General features: G+C 37.3%; 1 pseudogene; it reads left to right on the top strand.

Annotated features, from left to right (window-relative positions):
* Nucleotides 1–4,334: 4,334 nt before the first annotated feature.
* On the top strand, nucleotides 4,335–4,568 carry LOC116763318 (annotated as a pseudogene).
* Nucleotides 4,569–20,143: the final 15,575 nt, after the last annotated feature.

Below are 20,143 nucleotides of genomic sequence, written 5' to 3' on the forward strand. Positions count from 1 at the left end.
TCCTCAGATGATGTCCCCTGACTTTCTAAAGGACTAGAGAGAAAGGAACTAAGCCACTTTTGTGCCTTGTACCATATCTAGTCCCACTGATTCCAATTCTGTCTGCTCTCTCTAACTTTCTGTGTCTCTGAAGATGAGGACTTGTATCACAGAGCACACACTGGCCCATCTGTGGCCTGGAACACTTTTCCTCTTATTTTCTTCATTTATTATGCTGCATATTTGCATTTTATCACTAAGCAGTTCACTCCAAGTTGCGGTACAAGATATTTTGAGGATGATCTACACAACTTCCCTTCCCTGGGAACCTTGCCTCCCCATTCATATGGGAGAAAGCTCCCAGCAGACGTGTTTGTCCTCTGGGATACCATCCCCTGGGCACATCTGATAGGTCCAGGGTGGGCAGCTGACCCAACTTGGCCAATGACAGTCCCTCCCTCTGAGATCAGTGGTTGGCAGGAAGAGATTATATTTTCAGTGGGGAGCGGTTTCTAACATTTATAGGCTATGAGGGGAACTTATGTTTTGCACAGACACTGGGAAACACAGAAAACTGGTCTTCAGAGATACAGAGAGAGATTGAAGCAGGAATGCAGGGAGTTGAGTGAGAAAGAGAGAGAGACAGAGAAAGTCCAAGCTCTGTGAGTGACCATGTGTGCCTTGATAATTAATATGTACTCAGAGGCTGGCATAGCCCTGGCACAGAAGAAGTTCTCAATAAATATCTGTTAAAAGAACGCATGGACAAATATGAACAGACTCCAAACAGCTCTCCAGTCCCTGATTCCAGTATTTTCCTAAGGTCTATGAGGAACCCATTTTATTCATACATAGGCTTTTTATTTAAACTGGATCAAGTTTTTTTTTTTTTCCCAAAAGACCAGGAAAAAAAAAAAAAAGGAATATAGTTTATTTCTATATACCTACTAAGGTCACACTCTGCTAAAAACAAATCAGTGTGATAACATTTACAAATCCCTTTCGATTTCAAGTCCATGGAACAGGCAGTTTGCTTCTCTATGACTTTGCATGTTAGCACCAAACATTCCCATACCTGACTTTAGCACATTTACCTCCAGAGGAGCCATACTGAAAAAGTCACACACACACACACACACGCACACACACACACACACACACCCCGTTACGATTTACGTTTCCACTCGTTATTCCTTTAGAAGTTAGAATGATATTGTGCAGAGACAACGTGACCCTGTAATCCTCCCTGACCTGAAGATCTATAAAACGGTGTTTTAAAATGATTGAAGAAGACGATTTAGGTGATGCAAACAAACTTGAACACTTCATGAAGCAAACAGTCTCTTTTTGGAGAACTGCAAAATGGGGCAGGAGGCAGAAAGCTTTGTTAGGTTAAAGAATAAAGAAAAGGAAGAGAAAAATAGAAAATTTCTGATTGGCTGGAGCCAAACTTGTCTAGGGTGAGAAGGCCCAGAGTTGGCTCAGTGTCTGGGGACTGGTTGACTGAATACACTGCGTTTCTGATCAAGTGGAGCACCTACAGGGACATGAACATGATCTAAGTTTGAGTTTGCTAATGTGGCACCCTTGGCAGGAGTGGCCCCATCTTGAACCTAGAAAGTGATTTCAGCAATGGTCACAATACTGTCCCATTTTACCTCTGATTAAATGTTTTAGGCCTATAATAAATATCATATCCACCTTCTTACATCTTCTTCATTCTTATATATGGGCCATATTGAGTATCACTTGACAGACTAGGGCAGTGGTTCTCAGCTAGAGATGATTTTAGCTCCAAGAGCACATTGGCAAAGTCTTGAGACATTTTGGTTGTCACCACCCAGGGAGGGGGTGCTACTGACATCTAGTGGGCAGAGACCACACACCTTACCAGGCACAGACAGTCCTCCACAACGAAATTTTATCTGTTCCGAAATACAATACGGCCAAGGTTGAGAAACCTTGGTCCAGGGAACACTTATCCTGAAGTCCCAGAATAGAGTTAAGTTAGCACAGGTGTACCATTTGTGACTTAAACAGAGATAAGACGGCTGGTAAGACCTCCATAGACGGGCTGAGGTGAGAAAACCATTAACAAAGTGCTCTGACAAAATATGTAAGGCCCCAAGGAGTAGTAGCATAGCTGATAAAGTGGTATCCATATAGACGATGGGAAAGTCAGATGGAGGACAAGCCTCAAAACATGACTATTTCCAGGGCTCTGTGACAGAGATCCCAACTGGAGTGTTACAGCTTCCTGAAGCTTTGGCTCTATACCACCACCAGAGAAAACAAAGCTGTGGGCCACGTCGGTAACTTTGCTCTCATTCAACGGATTACACCCTTCATCAGCAGCATCTTCAAACATGAATAGCAAATACAAGCGTGCTTGGGTCTATCCCAGCTAAAAATCAGCAGAAAGCAACGTCCGGGGCAAGCTGAAACTGATGAGAATAGAATTGTAGGCGGGAGCGTACTGCAGCCATTCCGAAAGTAAAAGCTTTTAAAAATCCTCTAATTATTCATGCCATGACATGAAAATGTGGCCAGAGCCTGTAGTCTTTGTTCTGAATGAATTCCATAATGTTGTCTAAAATCTGAGCACACGATTAAAAATTTAGCATACCAACTCGTGTTAAAGATTACAGGTGACTTCAAACTGGCCAAGAGTTGGAAATAAAAGATAATTTAACAGCGTTCTAATCAGTAAACACTAATTACTTTTCCTTAGTTCTAGGTTAATTTTTAGTTAATTAATGTAAACATACCTACGATTACTTCCCACACAATGTCATAACATCATTAACCCATTTTCTTAGCCTGATGAATGTTTATCAACACAATTTGACTACAAACCTAAACTAAACTAGGCCTTTCTTTGCAGGCCCTACATCAGAGATTTTCAGACCATAGGCCACAGGGCTACTGTAATGTATCTGTCAATCTATCTATTAACACAAAACACAGTCTTTAGAATAATTTATGTTCTTTACACTTTTTTTCCTCTATATGAGGTTGCTGATGTAGTTAATAAAATAAATATTTTCTTTGAATTATGTAATTAAGACTAATGTATTCTCAATCAATAAATGGTAGAATTACAATTATTATCAACTGGACACCTTTTTATTATTTTTAAAATGAGGTCTTATCTTCAAAATACTAAGAAGCACTGCCTTATGCTAGGAGAGCTGGATTTCTGTTTTTATGCTCCTTGCATTTATGTAAAACAAAGTCAGTTAACCATGGGATAGTTCTTCTGATTCCACAATTGCTCACTGTAGCATCCATAGCACAGCTGTCCAAATCTACCTTGGAATTCATATCTTCCTTCAATATAAAAGTTTAGTGTACTTAGCTGTGGGCTTTGTTGATCCATTCCTCTTGAACTTGGTTTGGGCCCGTAATTACATGTCCAATATAGAGAAGAATGCCAAGAAAGAAACAGATTTCAATTGCAAGCTTCAGAGGAGTTCTGATAATAAAAATGTGGTGAAAATGATGAAAATTACCTTGACTGATGCACCCTTGTTTATAGGGACAATGTCCTATGCAGTGGTTGACAGAAAGGATATGTGTCAGTTCTGAGATCAGGCCTTTGCTGGGGAAAGTTGTCATTTTACAAGAGTAAAAACTCTTTTGACGTAGGAAAAATGTCCAGCCATGCTACTTGCTATGCAAAAACAGTGGGATTGCTTTCTGCATGCCAGAAGCAGGGCAAAGGTACAACACACCCACTGCTGGGCTCCATCGGCATCTTTTGTCATAATACATGGCAAATGGACCAGTAACCACCCACTGCCAATTAGAGTGGTGATGAGGCAACCTAAAATTGTTAGGTGAGCAGACTAAGTGCCCCTGTGGTTTGCCAATTACCTAAATTATCTGCGGTAGTTTTAGTGAACAGCTACCATGAATACAAATATAAAACACTCTAGAATTCAGGGGAGTTAGTCCCTGCATGTTGTCAAAAAGCAAAGAGAAAATATGCAGGATTTACATAAGCAGAGTTCTAGCAACTGTGATATCCAGTGTTACCCAGATGAAATACTATCCTGCATTTTTTTTGACAATTCTGTTTCCTCTAGGAAGGGCTCCCGAAAGGAGGAAGCATCAATTCTGTGCTCAGTATCACCAATCAATTGTACAAATCATTCTCAGTGATCCTCACTAAGTGGACATTGGAACAGATCTATGGTGTTGAATAAAGAGTTGGTATCAGAAGACCTCAACTAAATAAAACGACTTTTGCTGAAAAATGGTTCTGGCGACTTCTTTTCAAACTCCACTTTTCCCATAACAATCATGGCACCACCACTTCTGGTTCGAGGTGGCAGCTGTTGCAGGGGCAGACTATGCCAACTCAGGAAGCAGCTCCAGGAACCCAGTCACAGGACAGCAATGCTTTGGACCTGCCATCAGCTTATGACGTAAGGGATTAAGTGTTGCAGAGACCCAGCCAGGAGGACAACAGGGAGGATTTTAGTTCTGAGGAAGTACTGTCTATTCCTTGCTCTTCTGATGTGGATACAGCCTTGTGGCTGGCAGGGTCTCAGTGCTCCGGTCTGGTGTCAGGCCTGAGCCTCTGAGGTGGGAGATCTGAGTTCAGGACATTGGACCAACAGAGACTTCCCAGCCCCACATATCAATCAGCAAGAGCTCTCCCAGAGATCTCCATCTCAACACTGAGACCTAGCTCCATCCAACGGCCAGCAAACTACAGTGCTGGACACGCCATGCCAAACAACTAGCACAACACGAACACAACCCCAACCATAAACAGAGAGGCTGCCTAAAACTATAATGAGTTCACAAACACCACAAAATACACCACTGCACGTGGCCCTGCCCACCAGAAAGACAAGATCCAGCCCCACCCACCAGAACACAGGACCATTCCCCTCTCCCAGGAAGGCTACACAGGCCACTGAACCAACCTCATCCACTGGGGGCAGACACCAATAACAATGGGAACTATGAACCTGCAGCCTGAGAAAAGGAGACCCCAAACACAGTAAGTCAAACAAAATGAGAAGACAGAGAAATATGCAGCAGATGAAGGAGCAAGGTAAAAACCCACCAGACCTAATAAATGAAGAGGGAATAGGCAGTCTACCTGAAAAAGAATTCAGAGTAATGATAGTAAAGATGATCCAAAATCTTGGAAATAGAATGGAGAAAACACAAGAAATGTTTAACAAGTAGCTAGAAAAACTAAAGAGCAAACAAACAATGATGAACAACAATAAATGAAATAAAAATTTCTCTAGAAGGGATCAATAGCAGAATAACTGAGGCAGAAGAACGGATAAGTGACCTGGAAGGTAAAATAGTGGAAATAACTAATGCAGAGGAGAATAAAGAAAAAAGAATGAAAAAGAATTGAGGACACACTCAGAGACTTCTGGGAGAGCATTAAACACACCAACATTCAAATTATAGGGGTCCCAGAAGAAGAAGAGAAAAAGAAAGGGTCTGAGAAAATATTTGAAGAGATTATAGGTGAAAACTTACATAACATGGGAAAGGAAATAGTCAATCAAGTCCAGGAAGCACAGAGAGTCCCATACAGGATAAATCCAAGGAGAAACATGCCAAAATACATATTAATCAAACTATCAAAAATTAAGTACAAAGAAAAAAATATTAAAAGCAGCAAGGGAAAAGCAACAAATAACATACAAGGGAATCCCCATAAGTTTAACCGCTGAGTTTTCAGCTGAAACTCTGCAAGTCAGAAGGGAGTGGCAGGATGTATTTAAAGTGATGAAAGGGAAAAACCTACAACCAAGATTACTCTACCCAGCAAGGATCTCATTCAGATTCGACACAGAAATTCAAACCTTTACAGAAAAGCAAAAGTTAAGAGAATTCAGCACCACTAAACCAGCTTTACAACAAATGCTAAAAGAACTTCTCTAGGCAGGAAACACAAGAGAAGAAAAAAAACCTACAAAAACAAACCCAAAAGAATTAAGAAAATGGTAACAGGAACATACATATTGATAACTACTTTAAATGTAAATGGATTAAATGCTCCAACCAAAAGACATAGACTGGTTGAATGGATATAAAAACAAGATCCATATATATGCTATCAACAAGAGACCCAGTTCAGACCTAGGGACACATACAGACTGAAAGTGAGGGGATGGAAAAAGATATTCCATGCAAAGGGAAATCAAAAGAAAGTTGGAGTAGCAATTCTCATATGAGATAAAATAGACTTTTATATAAAGACTATTACAAGAGACAAAGCGGGACACCACATTATGATCAAGGGATCAATCCAAGAAGAAGATATAACAATTGTAAATATTTATACACCCAACATAGGAGTACCTCAATACATAAGGAAAATGCTAACAGCCACAAAAGGGGAAATTGACAGTAACACAATCATAGTAGGGGAATTTAACGCCCCACTTTAACCAATGGACAGATCATCCAAAATGAAAATAAATAAGGAAACACAAGCTTTAAATGACACATTAAACAAGATGGACTTAATTGATATTAATAGGACATTCAATCCAAAAACAACAGATTACACTTTCCTCTCAAGTGCTCATGGAACATTCTCCAGGATAGATCATATCTTGGGTCACAAATCAAGCCTTGGTAAATTTAGAGAAAACTGAAATTGTTTCAAGTATCTTTTCTGACCACAACACTATGAGATTAGATATAAATTACAGGGAAAAAACTGTAAAAAATACAAATATATGGAGGCTAAACAATAAGCTACTAAATAACCAAGAGATCACTGAAGAAATCAAAGCAGAAATTTAAAAAATACCTAGCAAAAAATGACAATGAAAACATGACAACCTAAAAACTACAGGATGCAGCAAAAGCAGTTCTAAGAAGGAAGTTTATAGCAATACAATCCTACCTCAAGGAACAAGAAAAATCTCAAATGAACAACCTAATCTTGCACCTAAAGCAATTAGAGAAAGAAGAACAAAAAGACCCCAAAGTTAGCAGAAGGAAAGAAATCATAAAGATAATATCAGAAACAAATGAAAAAGAAATGAAGGAAATGATAGCAAAGATCAATAAAATAAAAGGCTGGTTCTTTGAGGAGATAAACAAAATTGATAAACCATTAGCCAGACTCATCAAGAAAAAAAGGGAGAAGACTTAAATCAATAGAATTAGAAATGAAAAGGAGAAGTAACAACTGACACTGCAGAAATACAAAGGATCATGGGAGATTACTACAAGCAACACTATGCCAATAAAATGGACAACCTGGAAGAAATGGACAAATTCTTAGAAATGCACAACCTGTCGAGACTGAAGCAGGAAGATATAGAAAATATGAACAGACCAATCACAAGCACTGAAATTGAAACTGTGATTAAAAATCTTCCAACAAACAAAAGCCCAGGACCAGATGGCTTCACAGGAGAATTCTATCAAACATTTAGAGAAGAGCTAACACCTATCCTTCTCAAACTCTTCCAAAATATAGCAGAGGGAGGAACACTCGCAAACTCATTCTATGAGGCCACCATCACCCTGATAGCAAAACCAGACAAAGATGTCACAAAAAAAGAAAACTACAGGTCAATAATACTGATGAACTTTGATGCAAAAATCCTCAAGAAAATACTAGCAAAAACAATCCAACAGCACATTAAAAGGATCATAAACCACGATCAAGTGGGGTTTATCCCAGGAATGCAAGGATTCTTCAGTATACGCAAATCAATCAACGTGGTGCATCATGTTAACAAATTGAAGGAGAAAAATCATATGATAATCTCAATAGAGGTAGAAAAAGCTTTCTACAAAATTCAGCACCCATTTATGATAAAAACCCACCTGAAAGTAGGCATAGACAGAACCTACCTCAACAGAATACAGGTCATATATGACAAACCCACATCCAACATCATTCTCAATGGTGAAAAACTGAAACCATTTCCACTAAGATCAGGAGCAAGACAAGGTTGCCCACTCTCAGCACTATTATTCAACATAATTTTGGAAGTTTTAGCCACAGCAATCAGAGAAGAAAAAGAAATAAATGGAATCCAAATGGGAAAAGAAGTAAAATGGTCACTGTTTGCATATGACATGATGTTATACATAGAGAGTCCTAAAGATGTTACCAGAAAACTACTAGAGATAATCAATGTATTTGGTAAAGTAGCAGGACACAAAATTAATGCACAGAAATCTCTTGCATTCCTATACACTACTGATGAAAAATCTGAAAGAGAAATTAAGGAAACAATCCCATTTACCATTACAACAAAAAGAATAAAATACTTAGGAAGAAACCTACCTAAGGAGACAAAAGACCTATATGCAGAAAACTATAAGACACTGATGAAAGCAATTAAAGATGATGCAAACAGCTGGAGAGATATACCATGTTCTTGGATTGGAGGAATCAACATTGTGAAAAGGACTATACTACCCAAAGCAAACTACAGATTCCATTCAATCCCTATCAAACTACCAGTGGCATTTTCCACAGAACTAGAACAAAAAATTTCACAATTTGTATGGAAACACAAAAGATCCCGCATAGCCAAAGCAATCTTGAGAGAGAAAAACGGAGCTGGAGGAATCAGGCTCCTGGACTTCAGACTATACTACCAAACTACAGTAATCAAGACAGTATGGTACTGGCACAAAAACAGAAATATAGATCAATGGAACAAGATAGAAAGCACAGAGATAAACCCATGTACATATGGTCACCTTACCTCTGATAAAGGATGCAAGAATATACAATGGAGAAAAGACAACCTTTCAATAAGTGGTGCTGAGAAAACTGGACAGCAACATGTAAAAGAATGAAATTAGAACACTTCCTAACACCAGACACAAAAATAAACGCAAAATGCATTAAAGACCTAAATGTAAGGCCAGACACTCTAAAACTCTTAGAGGAAAACATAGGCAGAACACTCTATGGCATAAATCACAGCAAGATCCTTTTTGACCTAACTCCTAGAGAAATGGAAATAAAAACAAAAATAAACAAATCGGACCTAATGAAACTTAAAAGCTTTTGCACAACAAAGGAAACCATAAACAAGGTGAAAAGACAACCCTCAGAATGGGAGAATATATTTGCAAACGAAGCAACTGACAAAGGATTAATCTCCAAAATATACAAGCGGCTCAATAACAAAAAAACAAACAACCCAATCCAAAAACGGGCGGAAGACCTAAATAGACATTTCTCCAAAGAAGACAAACAGATGACCAAGAGGCACATGAAAAGCTGCTCAACATCACTAATTATTAGAAAAATACAAATCAAAACTACAAGGAGGTATCACCTCACACTGGTCAGAGTGGCCATCATCAAAAAATCTACAAACAAAAAATGCTGGAGAGGGTGTGTAGAAAACGGAACCCTCTTGCACTGTTGGTGGGAATGTAAACTGATACAGCCACTATGGAGAACAGTATGGAGGTTCCTTAAAAAACTAAAAATAGAGTTACCATATGACCCAGCAATCCCACTACTGGGCATATACTCTGAGAAAACCATAATTAAAAAACAGTCATGTATCACAATGTTCATTGCAGCACTATTCACAATAGCCAGCACATGGAAGCAACCTATGTGTCCATCAGCAGATGAACGGATAAAGAATATGTGGCACATATATACAATGGAATATTACTCAGCCATAGAAAAAAACTAAATTGAGTTATTTGCAGTGAGGTGGATGGACCTGGATTCTGTCATACAGAGTGAAGTAAGTCAGAAAGAGAGAAACAAATACCGTATGCTAACACATATATGTGGAATTAAAAAAAAAAAAAAAGGTTCTGATGAACCTAGGGGCAGGACAGGAATAAAGACGCAGACGTAGAGAATGGACTTCAGGACACGGGGAGGAGGAAGGGTAAGCTGGGACGAAGTGAGAGAGTGTCATGGACATATATACACTATCAAATGTAAAATAGATAGCTAGTGGGAAGCAGCCGCATTGCACAGGGAGATCAGCTCGGTTCTTTGTGACCACCTAGAGGGGTGAGATAGGGAGGGTGGGAGGGAGACGCAACAGGGAGGAGATATGGGGATATAGGTATACATATAGCTGATTCACTTTGTTATACAGCAGAAACTAACACAACATTGTAAAGCAATTATACTCCAATAAGGATGTTTGAAAAAAAACAAAAACTACTTTTGCCAAGGAAAAAAATTATTTATGGTGGATATAGGGAAATAAAAAGAAAGAGGCAAACAAGAGATTGGGATTCCTAGGGCTTCCCTGGTGGTGCAGTGGTTGAGAGTCCGCCTGCCAATGCAGGGGACACGGGTTCAGGCCCCGGTCCGGGGAGATCCCACATGCCGCGGAGCGGCTGGGCCCGTGAGCATGGCCGCTGAGCCTGCGCGTCCGGAGCCTGTGCTCCGCAACGGGAGAGGCCACAACAGTGAGAGGCCCGCGTACCTCAAAAAAAAAAAAAAAAAAGAGAGATTGGGATTCCTTCCATTCCCCCAAATTACGAAGATCATGAAAGAAATCAACAACATCCTTTGTGGCAAACACTTAGGCACAATCATGAAGTCCGAGAGATAGCCTTGTGAAAAGACTTCATTCTATAGGCCCCCGACTTTGGCAACAGCCCAGCTTACATTATCAGTGGAAACCACTTTCAATTTCCACTTGTTCTCACACCTGCAGTTACTAGGAACAATGAGAGTGCTCAATACTATTTTAAAGGCAATGCAAGGTTTTCTAATAAAAAAAAAAAGATGCTAACTTACGTGTTTAACATTTCCCCATTTTTCAGAAAATTACGCATACACTTGCCTCCGAACACAGCGCTGGGTGTGAATACACAGTCTGATGCCTTTATATTCATGTTCACTTAAACTCCATAATAGATTAGTACGTAGCAAATGATTTCAGAAGAACAGTGCCATGCTCGCTGGATAATACGTACACTGGCTGGGCTTAATGTTAATAGCAGCAGTCAGAAATCTGAGTTATATTGCTCCGGGACTGAACTAATATGTGATCTTTGACAAGTCACTTAATCTTTCATCTTTTTTAACTGTAACGATAGTTTATCTAAATTATAATAGCAGATAATAATACCTTGCTTGGAGTAGTGTGGTAAGACGTGATTAATTGTCATGCATGGAGCACTTTCAGGTCTTTGGATAAAATGTATTACTAAAGTGCACGGCATTAATATCATTCACCCATTAACAATGTTTTTCTGTGTAATGGTCCAATATACTAGCCGTTTAAGACACATTTGGGGATACTGTGAAGGTGGTGTCATAGAATGCTATGCATTTTACTGCTTCCTGCATACATCTGTGTTGTACAAACTAGTCTACTTTATAGAATATTCAATATAGTTACTAAATTCCACAGTGACTGTTTTATTATGCTAATTGATAATCTAGTGTGTTCCAAAGATTAAAGAAAAATGAAATTAAACTGAAAAATCAAAGGGTAACAACTTTAGAATGCCTCTTTAATTTAGCGAAATACAATTAAAGTCACACAGTGATAGAATTGACTGTGAATACGAAGATGACTGTAATTGACAAAGTAAATGTTACAGAGCCAAGCTGAATAAAAGCAAAGAAAAATGCCAATAGGGTTCAGCGCCGTGGGATATCTATGTAGGCTTACAAAATTGAACTAGAAGACTTCTGACGATGTCACTGAAAAGATTCTGAAGAACTCTTAAGTCATTGGGAAAGGTTCTTCGAATCAGATGAAAACGCACATGTTTAAAAGTAACACAAGAATTCGTTATTGTCTTTACTAAGAGGAAAGACAGGATGCTGAGAAAGAATCGGACTTTACTAAGCTTATTTGAGTTACTTGATATTTATAAACACATAGGACTCCATAGTGCCTGCTTTAAATAAAAACACATGCAGAAAAGTAGCATAAGCATCTACCTGCTGACATACGTGCACACACAAGAAGCCTATGAATATATGGTTTAAAAATCCAATTGAATTAGTAGTTCTAGTGAGCTTCCAGTATAAAACCAACAGGATCGGGGCTCTCCCGTTATGTAATTCTACAATTGAAGGTCTTCACATGATGACAGCTTAACTGGGAAAAATGAGTAGACTTAGATAATGCTGGGGGAATGGTAAATTGTTTCAAAGTCTTAGGTCAGCAATCCATAATAACTTTAAAACACTTATAAAATTCCCCTTCTAGGAATTTAGCATTCCTAAGGCTGTATCCTTGCATTCTCAAATTTTTTTCACCAAAAAACCTGGTAGGGCAGAGCAAACTTCATGAAGGGGAAAATATTTCTGAAGAGTAAGATTCTAACTTTTAAATTAAAGCAAGTATCAATACTATATTTTACTCTCTATTATACGCTTTGTTTTAGACATAAGTAAACTTTTTCCCAAATCTTTGAGATAAAATTGACACACTAAGATGGTATATCGTGTGGATCCTACATCGGTCTGTAACCCTCAACAGCATATCACAAGCAAAGATACAAATATATACGTGGAAATTGTGAAAAAAATAGCATGAGGTAAATGAACAAAGGACAGTGATAGAAAACAAGTCATTGGGAATAATTCTTATTTTAATAGAATGTCATCCTTGAGGAACAGGCTTGTGTGAGAGTGGGGAGTGGCAAGGGTAAGTTGATTTGAGACCTTTTCCTATATATATATATGTATATATATATGTATTTTTTCACTCTTAATTAGCTTATTTATTATAACATTGTGAGTTTTAAGAGCACATGTCATGTTTTAGCAGAACTGACTGTACCAACTTTCCCTATGTGATAGGATTATCGATGATTTTTTAATAAACTCTCTTTCTTGAGTTTTTACAATGTTTGTACTAGTTTTACAATTAGAAAAATAAAAAAGCTATTAACATTTTTTGGTAGAATAAAGGATGCTGTTGCTTCTTGAAACATTGAAGATTGTTCCAAAAATTCCAAATTTTCTCTCATCACTGATAAAATTTTAATATGTGGAAATTACATGATTAAAATACAAGAATGATACATAGGTTTGTGAACACTAGAGTCCCAGAAGCACCTACTGTGTTTCATACTTTTAAACAACACATCTATAGCTTTCATAAGAATCATGAAAACAGATTTTAAAGCAACACTCAGTGTCTCCTGAATCTATCACTTGGAAATTATTTCACTCCAAAGTGAAATTTCAGGGAGGCTGCTCCCAACAAAAGACAATAAAACATTCTAGATTCAGGACGACGCTTTTAAAAAGTAGCTATATATCTTCTGAACCTGGGTGCCAGAAATAGCAGGGAAAGCATTGATAATACAAAATTCCTCCTCCACACCTACACAAATGAATGTTCATCATGCTTGTCAAGAACATCAAAGGGAAAATGAATTCCTACTCTCCTCATAATATTTCTAGAGAGGAATCATCACTAGTAACAGAAATAGTGCATAAGAGTAGGACCAGGACAGACAAGATTTATGTGCCAGTCTGTTTATATAGGTCTCTTCTCAGTTGGATTTCTTCAGAGTCTCACTCACCCCTTCCCTAAAAGGTAAACATATTGGCCACAAACACCCATTCGCTATGGGCCACCCAACCAGAACAACCTCAGGAACTCTCTATAATATGTAAATTTAGTGGATATGCACCACATTTTTTCCAAAAGTTTTAATCTCTCATAATATATTTTAAAATTTATATTATAACTTTCTGCTAAAGAAAAAAAATAAGAATTCATTCCTCTGTATGTGGCGTCGTACGTTTGGCTAAATCAATACTGGGCCCTTGGTATTTCTTAGAAATTACTTTCTGGTTACATTAACCAGGATATAGTATGGTTAGAATTGTTATTCAGATGAAATGAGAATACATATAACTTTCTGGGAATGTATTACAGCTCTGTAAAATATGTTATTATGTAAAAAGTTGAAGCAGCATACTAGTAAGGTAAGATATTTTTCTTCAATCATAGTAATGCCCTCATTTAACAAATTCTATCAACTCACCAATAATTCATTCTCTATAATTTTGTTGTTAGCTGTAATACTGTTAGCACCCACTGGAAATGAATGAAAGAACAATGTGGCACTTTAATGGGCAATGAAGTGCATTTTTAAGAGTGAGGCACTACAGTTATTTGCCTGGACTCTTACTTATGGTTTCACCACTTACTATCTATGACCATGGGCAAATTAACTGGACTCTAAATATCAATGTACCCAGTAAGAATCTCATAGGAGTGTCACAACAATTAAGTGAGATCATCTATGTAAAGCAGTTAACACAGTAATTAACATATACTAAGACCTCATATTGTACTTATTATTAGAATTCATCTTCAAAATAATAATTTTTCAAAAAAGAACACTGCCATCTTGCAGACTTCAGGGAAACTGCTATTAAAGGAACAGAAATAACAGTTGAATTTTTGTAACTATAAAGATATAATTTATTTTGTTTTCACTGCTATATTGCCATTAATTTAGGGTATCTTTTATTTCTAAGAAAGGTAATTTAAATTATTAGGTTTCTGGATAAGTGATTTTAAGGTTTTGCCTTCACACATCTGATGATGGAGGCTTCAGTGAAAATGTTAGTTAGATTTCATTTTTTACCTAAACGATGATAAAGAACAACTAAATCTCTTAATTTTCACTAATCATTTTAGAATCTTCTAGAAATTGGGGTATAAAACATATTGTCTTACTGAACAAACAATGCTGAGACATTTTACAACCTTAAATAATGCACCAGATATTTAATTTAAAAATGTCTTTTTAAAAAGAAACTAAGCTCCTGTTGTCATAGAAAAGCATCTGGTCTTTGTCCCTGGTTCCTGGCATAGAGTTTCCCAAATCCTTGGAAATTCTTAAGCAATAGGGTGATAGGAACGTCTTTTGTTCTAATGAGGGGACTCTTGGTGGGTCCCTAGATAATTTCAGGATGGAAGCTAGTGGCCAGAAACACCATCCTTGATTAGAACGTGGAACTTTCAGCCCTACCCCTGACGCTGAGGTCAGGGAAAGGGACAGGAGATTGAGTTAATCATATTACAGACCCAATGCTTGTTTCCCCCCCAGGATTCAAATGTTGAAATCTTGAATGTGATGATATTAGGAGGTGGGGCATTTGGGAGGCAATCAGGTCATGAGGGTGGAGCCCTCAGAAATGAACTGGTGCCCTTCTAAGAAGAGACACTAGAGCCCTTGCTTCCTCTCTCTTGCCCTCCACCATGGGAGGACACAGCAAGACGGCAGCCACCTGCAAACCAGGAAGCAGGCTCTCACCAGACACCACATCTTCTGCTGGCACCTTGATCTTGGATTTCCCAGCTTTCAGAACTGTAAGAAATACATGTTATTTAAGCCACCTCATCTACAGTAATTTGTTATAGCAGCCCACACTAAGACAATCATCGATGGCCAAAGATTTCATCAATCACGCCTACATAATGAAACCTCCACTAAAAAAACCCTAAACTACTGGATTCAGGGAGCTCCTGGTTTGGTGAAAACAGCGATGCACTGGGAGGGTGGTGAACCACTACTCCAGGGGACAGAGGTTCCTGTGCTTAGTACCCTTCAGACTTCACCTATGTACCTCTTCATCTGGCTGTTCATCTGTATCCTTTATAATAAACTGATTCATGTAAGTTAAGTGTTTCCCTGAGTTTTTCAAGCCGTCCTAGCAAATTACCAAAACTGAAAGGTGATATAGGAACCCTTGACATTGTGGCCAAGCTGGACAGAATTACAGGTAACCTGGGACTTCATACTTAACAACTGGTGTCTGAAGTGAGGGTGGTCTTGTGGGACTGAGCCCTTAAACCTGTGGAGTCTGACGCTAACTATGAGTAGTTAGCCTTAGAATTGAATTGTAGAACACTCAGTTGGTGTCAGAATTGGCTGGTGTCAGGAGGACAAAAGAATCTCTCAAGAGATCTTGATTTAATGCCTCATTAATTTATCTGATTGTTCCTTTTAGTTCTGAACAGATTGTTTCCCCCCACTTCTTTGCTTAAAAATGTTGCTATTTCAATGGAAAATGACATAAATTTTGTTACTATTAAGGTTATTTACATTTGTATAGTTTGGAACTGCTTTCTAAAGTCTTTCATAATCGAAAAAGCTTAAAATTCCTCAAGTCTGTTGTCTTAAATCATGGAAATTTCATTTGTAAAAATTCCACCTTTCAACCTGAGATACCGTGTCTGTATAGTATCTGTCTTTTACTCCATTGGTTAGTTCATATCTATCTTATACTTTAATCACTGCTTGAAAATTTTATTTTTTCCTAAAAGTTTAATATACTTAACATCAGCTCAATACTGTTATTATATGATTTGAATTATTCATGTGTGTATATATATATATATCCATAAACTTTTTATATATGTATATAAAGGTAAGCAGAATTACCTTGAAATTTTTATATACATAACATTCAAAGGGAAACATCTTTTTATTACTTATATAATTGCGACGGTTACATGATAGCATTCCATACTGTTACATGATAGCATTCAATGCCTGTGGCGACAAAATAATAAGGACGATAAAAGGTTTATTTGACTCTGTATTGCTTGATTAATTTGTAGCAGTTGTAGAAGCAAATTTTTGTTTGCTAGGAATAGGAATAATGTTGCAAACCTCTATTTTCTGGTAGAGTTAGGTTAGAAATGCTTGAGGGGAAAAACTGTCCACATTAAAATCAAAAGCTAAAACCAAAAGATAAGTGAAGAAAAGCAAGCAAGCAAACAAGCAAATAGACAAATAGGAAAAAGCCTATACGTCAGTCTGGGTTCTCCCTTTACCCAAGCAAAAGCCTTAACAATGGAATTTGTAGATTTTGAAAAACTTTTAAAACAAAACTGTTGCAGCTTACCTAAACTGTTCAAATTGTAATTCTATATTTCACACATCAAGGTAAATGTTTATCTTAAAGTTACTTAAAAATTAATATTTGGATTTTTTCCCTGTAATAACACTGCAGTGTTTTTTAAATAACTATAGAATTCTATTGTTTAAAAATACTCATAATTATTTATTTTAAAACTTATTCTATACCAGAAAATTATTTCTTTCTCGCTCCTCCACAAACTCCAAAATGATAATGCCCCTTCTGAAATATTGTTACCACAACTGAACATGATTATTTTGGAATTTCACTGCGTCTGCAAGAGTTTAACCAACCCACTCCCTCATTTGACCTTGATCCCATTCTTCACCATAATATCAAAGTTCTAGCAGCTGCATCATTTTGTTGGGGTCAATGAAAAACACAAGGCATTTTCACCTTAACTGATGTCTTGTCAAATTTCTCTCATTAGAGACTTGTGGGATTGATTTTTTTTAACCTAAATGCATAACTTTACAATTATCTGTACAGTCTTACTTTAGTCCTATGGGATGATTTTACATCTTGATGTTATCATCTATTGTATTGGACATAGTTCCCGCTTTTGTGTCACCTGAAAATATGAAAAACACACTATATTCTCATCCGATGTTTTCAAAGCCCTGAATTTTATTTATCTCCACTTGAAACTCTTCGAATAATTCTTGAACATTTCAAGACTTTTAAAAAAATGTTCCTCTACATATTTTTTTCAAATATGGAACAGAATAACCAAGGCCATCTGACTCGTCATTAAGTTCTCTCCAAATCAGCATCATTCTATAAATCAACAGTTTCTGAATACGAATGTCAATAATATACAACCAAAAAAAAGAATGAGGTGAGGAGATCACTTGTTCTTAGTGTATTCATGACTATTTCTATCAACCATATATGTTATTCTAAGGTCTCACAGTCCTACAACTTCATCCTCTGCTCTAGAACGTTAACAAACATCAATATTAACCTTTATGGAGTGTGTTCTCTGGAATTCATATCTCTATATGTTTTTTAATTAGATAATTCTTGATCATTTTTCATTTTTGGGGCATTCACTTCTTCCTATGATTTTCCATGATTTCTCCAAAATTATAGGCAAATTATATTTGAGAATATATCTACAATTCTTTTAGAAATGTGAGAGATTTAAGGGTCAAGGAATTGTTCAGCATTTCAGTGCAAAGGAATAAATAACTCACAAAATGTGGATTTCTCATAATAGAATTCAGGATGATTAGAAAGTGCTTGGACAATAGCCAGGAGCAAGAGGGTGTCAAAGCAGGGAGAAGCTGGGCTTTGATGACTTCTTGAGAGGGGAGGGAATTACCTTCCACTGGGATTGTTAGAGCAATCGACAGTCATTTCAGGAAAGATGAGAAAAAGCAGTGAATATTCATGTCATTGAAAATTAACTTGAGGTCTACAAGCTGTCACATTGTCCTCTACACCTTAGGACTCGGGAACTGGTCCAGTTACAGATCCATCCCAGAGATGGTATCTCTCTCTCTCCCTCTCTCCCTCTCTCTCTCTCTCTCTCTCTCTCTCTCTCTCTCTCTCTCTGTGTGTGTGTGTGTGTGTGTGTGTGTCTGTAGTAGAACAACTGACTAACATCAAGAATGATGATTCACCACAATCAAGCTGCCATATAGATCTAAAAGGCAAAACCTATCTATTTAATTGAATAGTTACTTATTAAAGACCAGGGTGGGACAAATGAAGTGTGAAACCCTGCCATCAGGAGATATCAGTCTAGCAGAGGAGGCAGACAGCAGAAGAATTAGAGCATTATAATTCTAATGATTAACGAGGGCTTACTCTGTTGCTCCAATTTCACATTCATTTATTGACAGCTGAGTACTACAGCTTCAACTCCTGCACAAGGTCAGGGATTTGTCCTCTTCGCCATCACATCCCAGTGCCTGGAAGAGTTCCTGGCTCATAGTATGCCCTCAGTAAATGTTCATCCTAATTGATTAATGCAGCAGGAAATAAGTATTATGATAACAATTTCAAAGATTAGGAAACTGATGCTAAAAAAGGCTGAATAACTTGCTAAGAGAATAGAGCTAATAGTAGGTGCCAAAGTCAGGATTCCAAGGCTAAGGACACTCGTATAAGATTTCCTATTTCAGTCACACATTTGCCTTTTAAATATCATTCACAAATAAACACTTTGAAACTGATATGTGGAAAAACAGGTGTGGTCTTTACTTAGTATGAGTCAATTTGTACAGCTGAAATAGAGAAAAACATTAATTGTCATTCGATCCACCTAAAATGCCAGTGTCCTTAAAAATAGGGCTATTAGTAATGCAAATATGCGGTCCCCAGGATTGTGAAAAGCTTGCTTAACCAAACAACTGGTCTCACGAGGCAAGCCTGCTTCCAGAACTCTTTCTGGCTGGGCTGCTCTCCATTTTCGTATAAATGGCCAGCCTGCCAGCCCCTAAAGAGCTAAATATCTATAGCCTGTGACAAAAATTCTGTAATGAGAAAACACTGTGTACTGTATATTCAAACTCTCCCACTTTTCATGTACTCTGATCACTACATGTCGCTATTAGGGCATCGAAATGGCCATTTTAAACCTCATCAGGAGTAGGTCTTGAGGATACAGACCTGTCATTTCTTTTTACTGGAAATACATAAAGCAAATATACTGGTGTGGTAGAAGCAACCCTTCAAGTTGAACAAGATGAAAAGTATATTTTCTTGAAATGGAAGTTTTCCAGGGCTCAAAGACATTTGGTCAGCACTTTTGGAAATCTATAGGAAACCAGTTAAATTTATTCTCTCTGCAAGTCTCATATTATAAAATAAGTTATAAATTAAACCCAAAATACCAATCACATGTTGTCATCTCCCTTTCTCTTGTTCTCTCATTTATTTGTTTTATTAATATCCTCTTGTTTTTAATGGCATCCAGGATATTTGTATAATACATCTTTCTATGATAAACATTGATTTTTAAAGAAAGAAAAATAAGTTAAATAAATGATATACGCAATAACATTTTTCTCGTTTATAATGTTAAGTCAGAGGGATACATTTTTTCTGATATTGATTTAAATGGGGATGAAAAATGTTATAGTTCTTGTATTGGTCCATGACTCATTCTTATTGCCAGAATTAAGAAACCAAGGCCAATTCAAACTAAACAAGTAAAACTTAATGAAGAATACGTATAAAGCATACTTAGGGTTATAATTAATTTCACAGTAAACAACTGAACTATTTATAAATACTAAAATATGTTATTACTGATACTCATTTTACTTTGGTTGTCAAATGGCATCATTC

Source organism: Phocoena sinus, chromosome 12 (assembly GCF_008692025.1).
Source record: "Phocoena sinus isolate mPhoSin1 chromosome 12, mPhoSin1.pri, whole genome shotgun sequence".
NCBI classification, from domain to species: Eukaryota; Metazoa; Chordata; class Mammalia; order Artiodactyla; family Phocoenidae; genus Phocoena; species Phocoena sinus.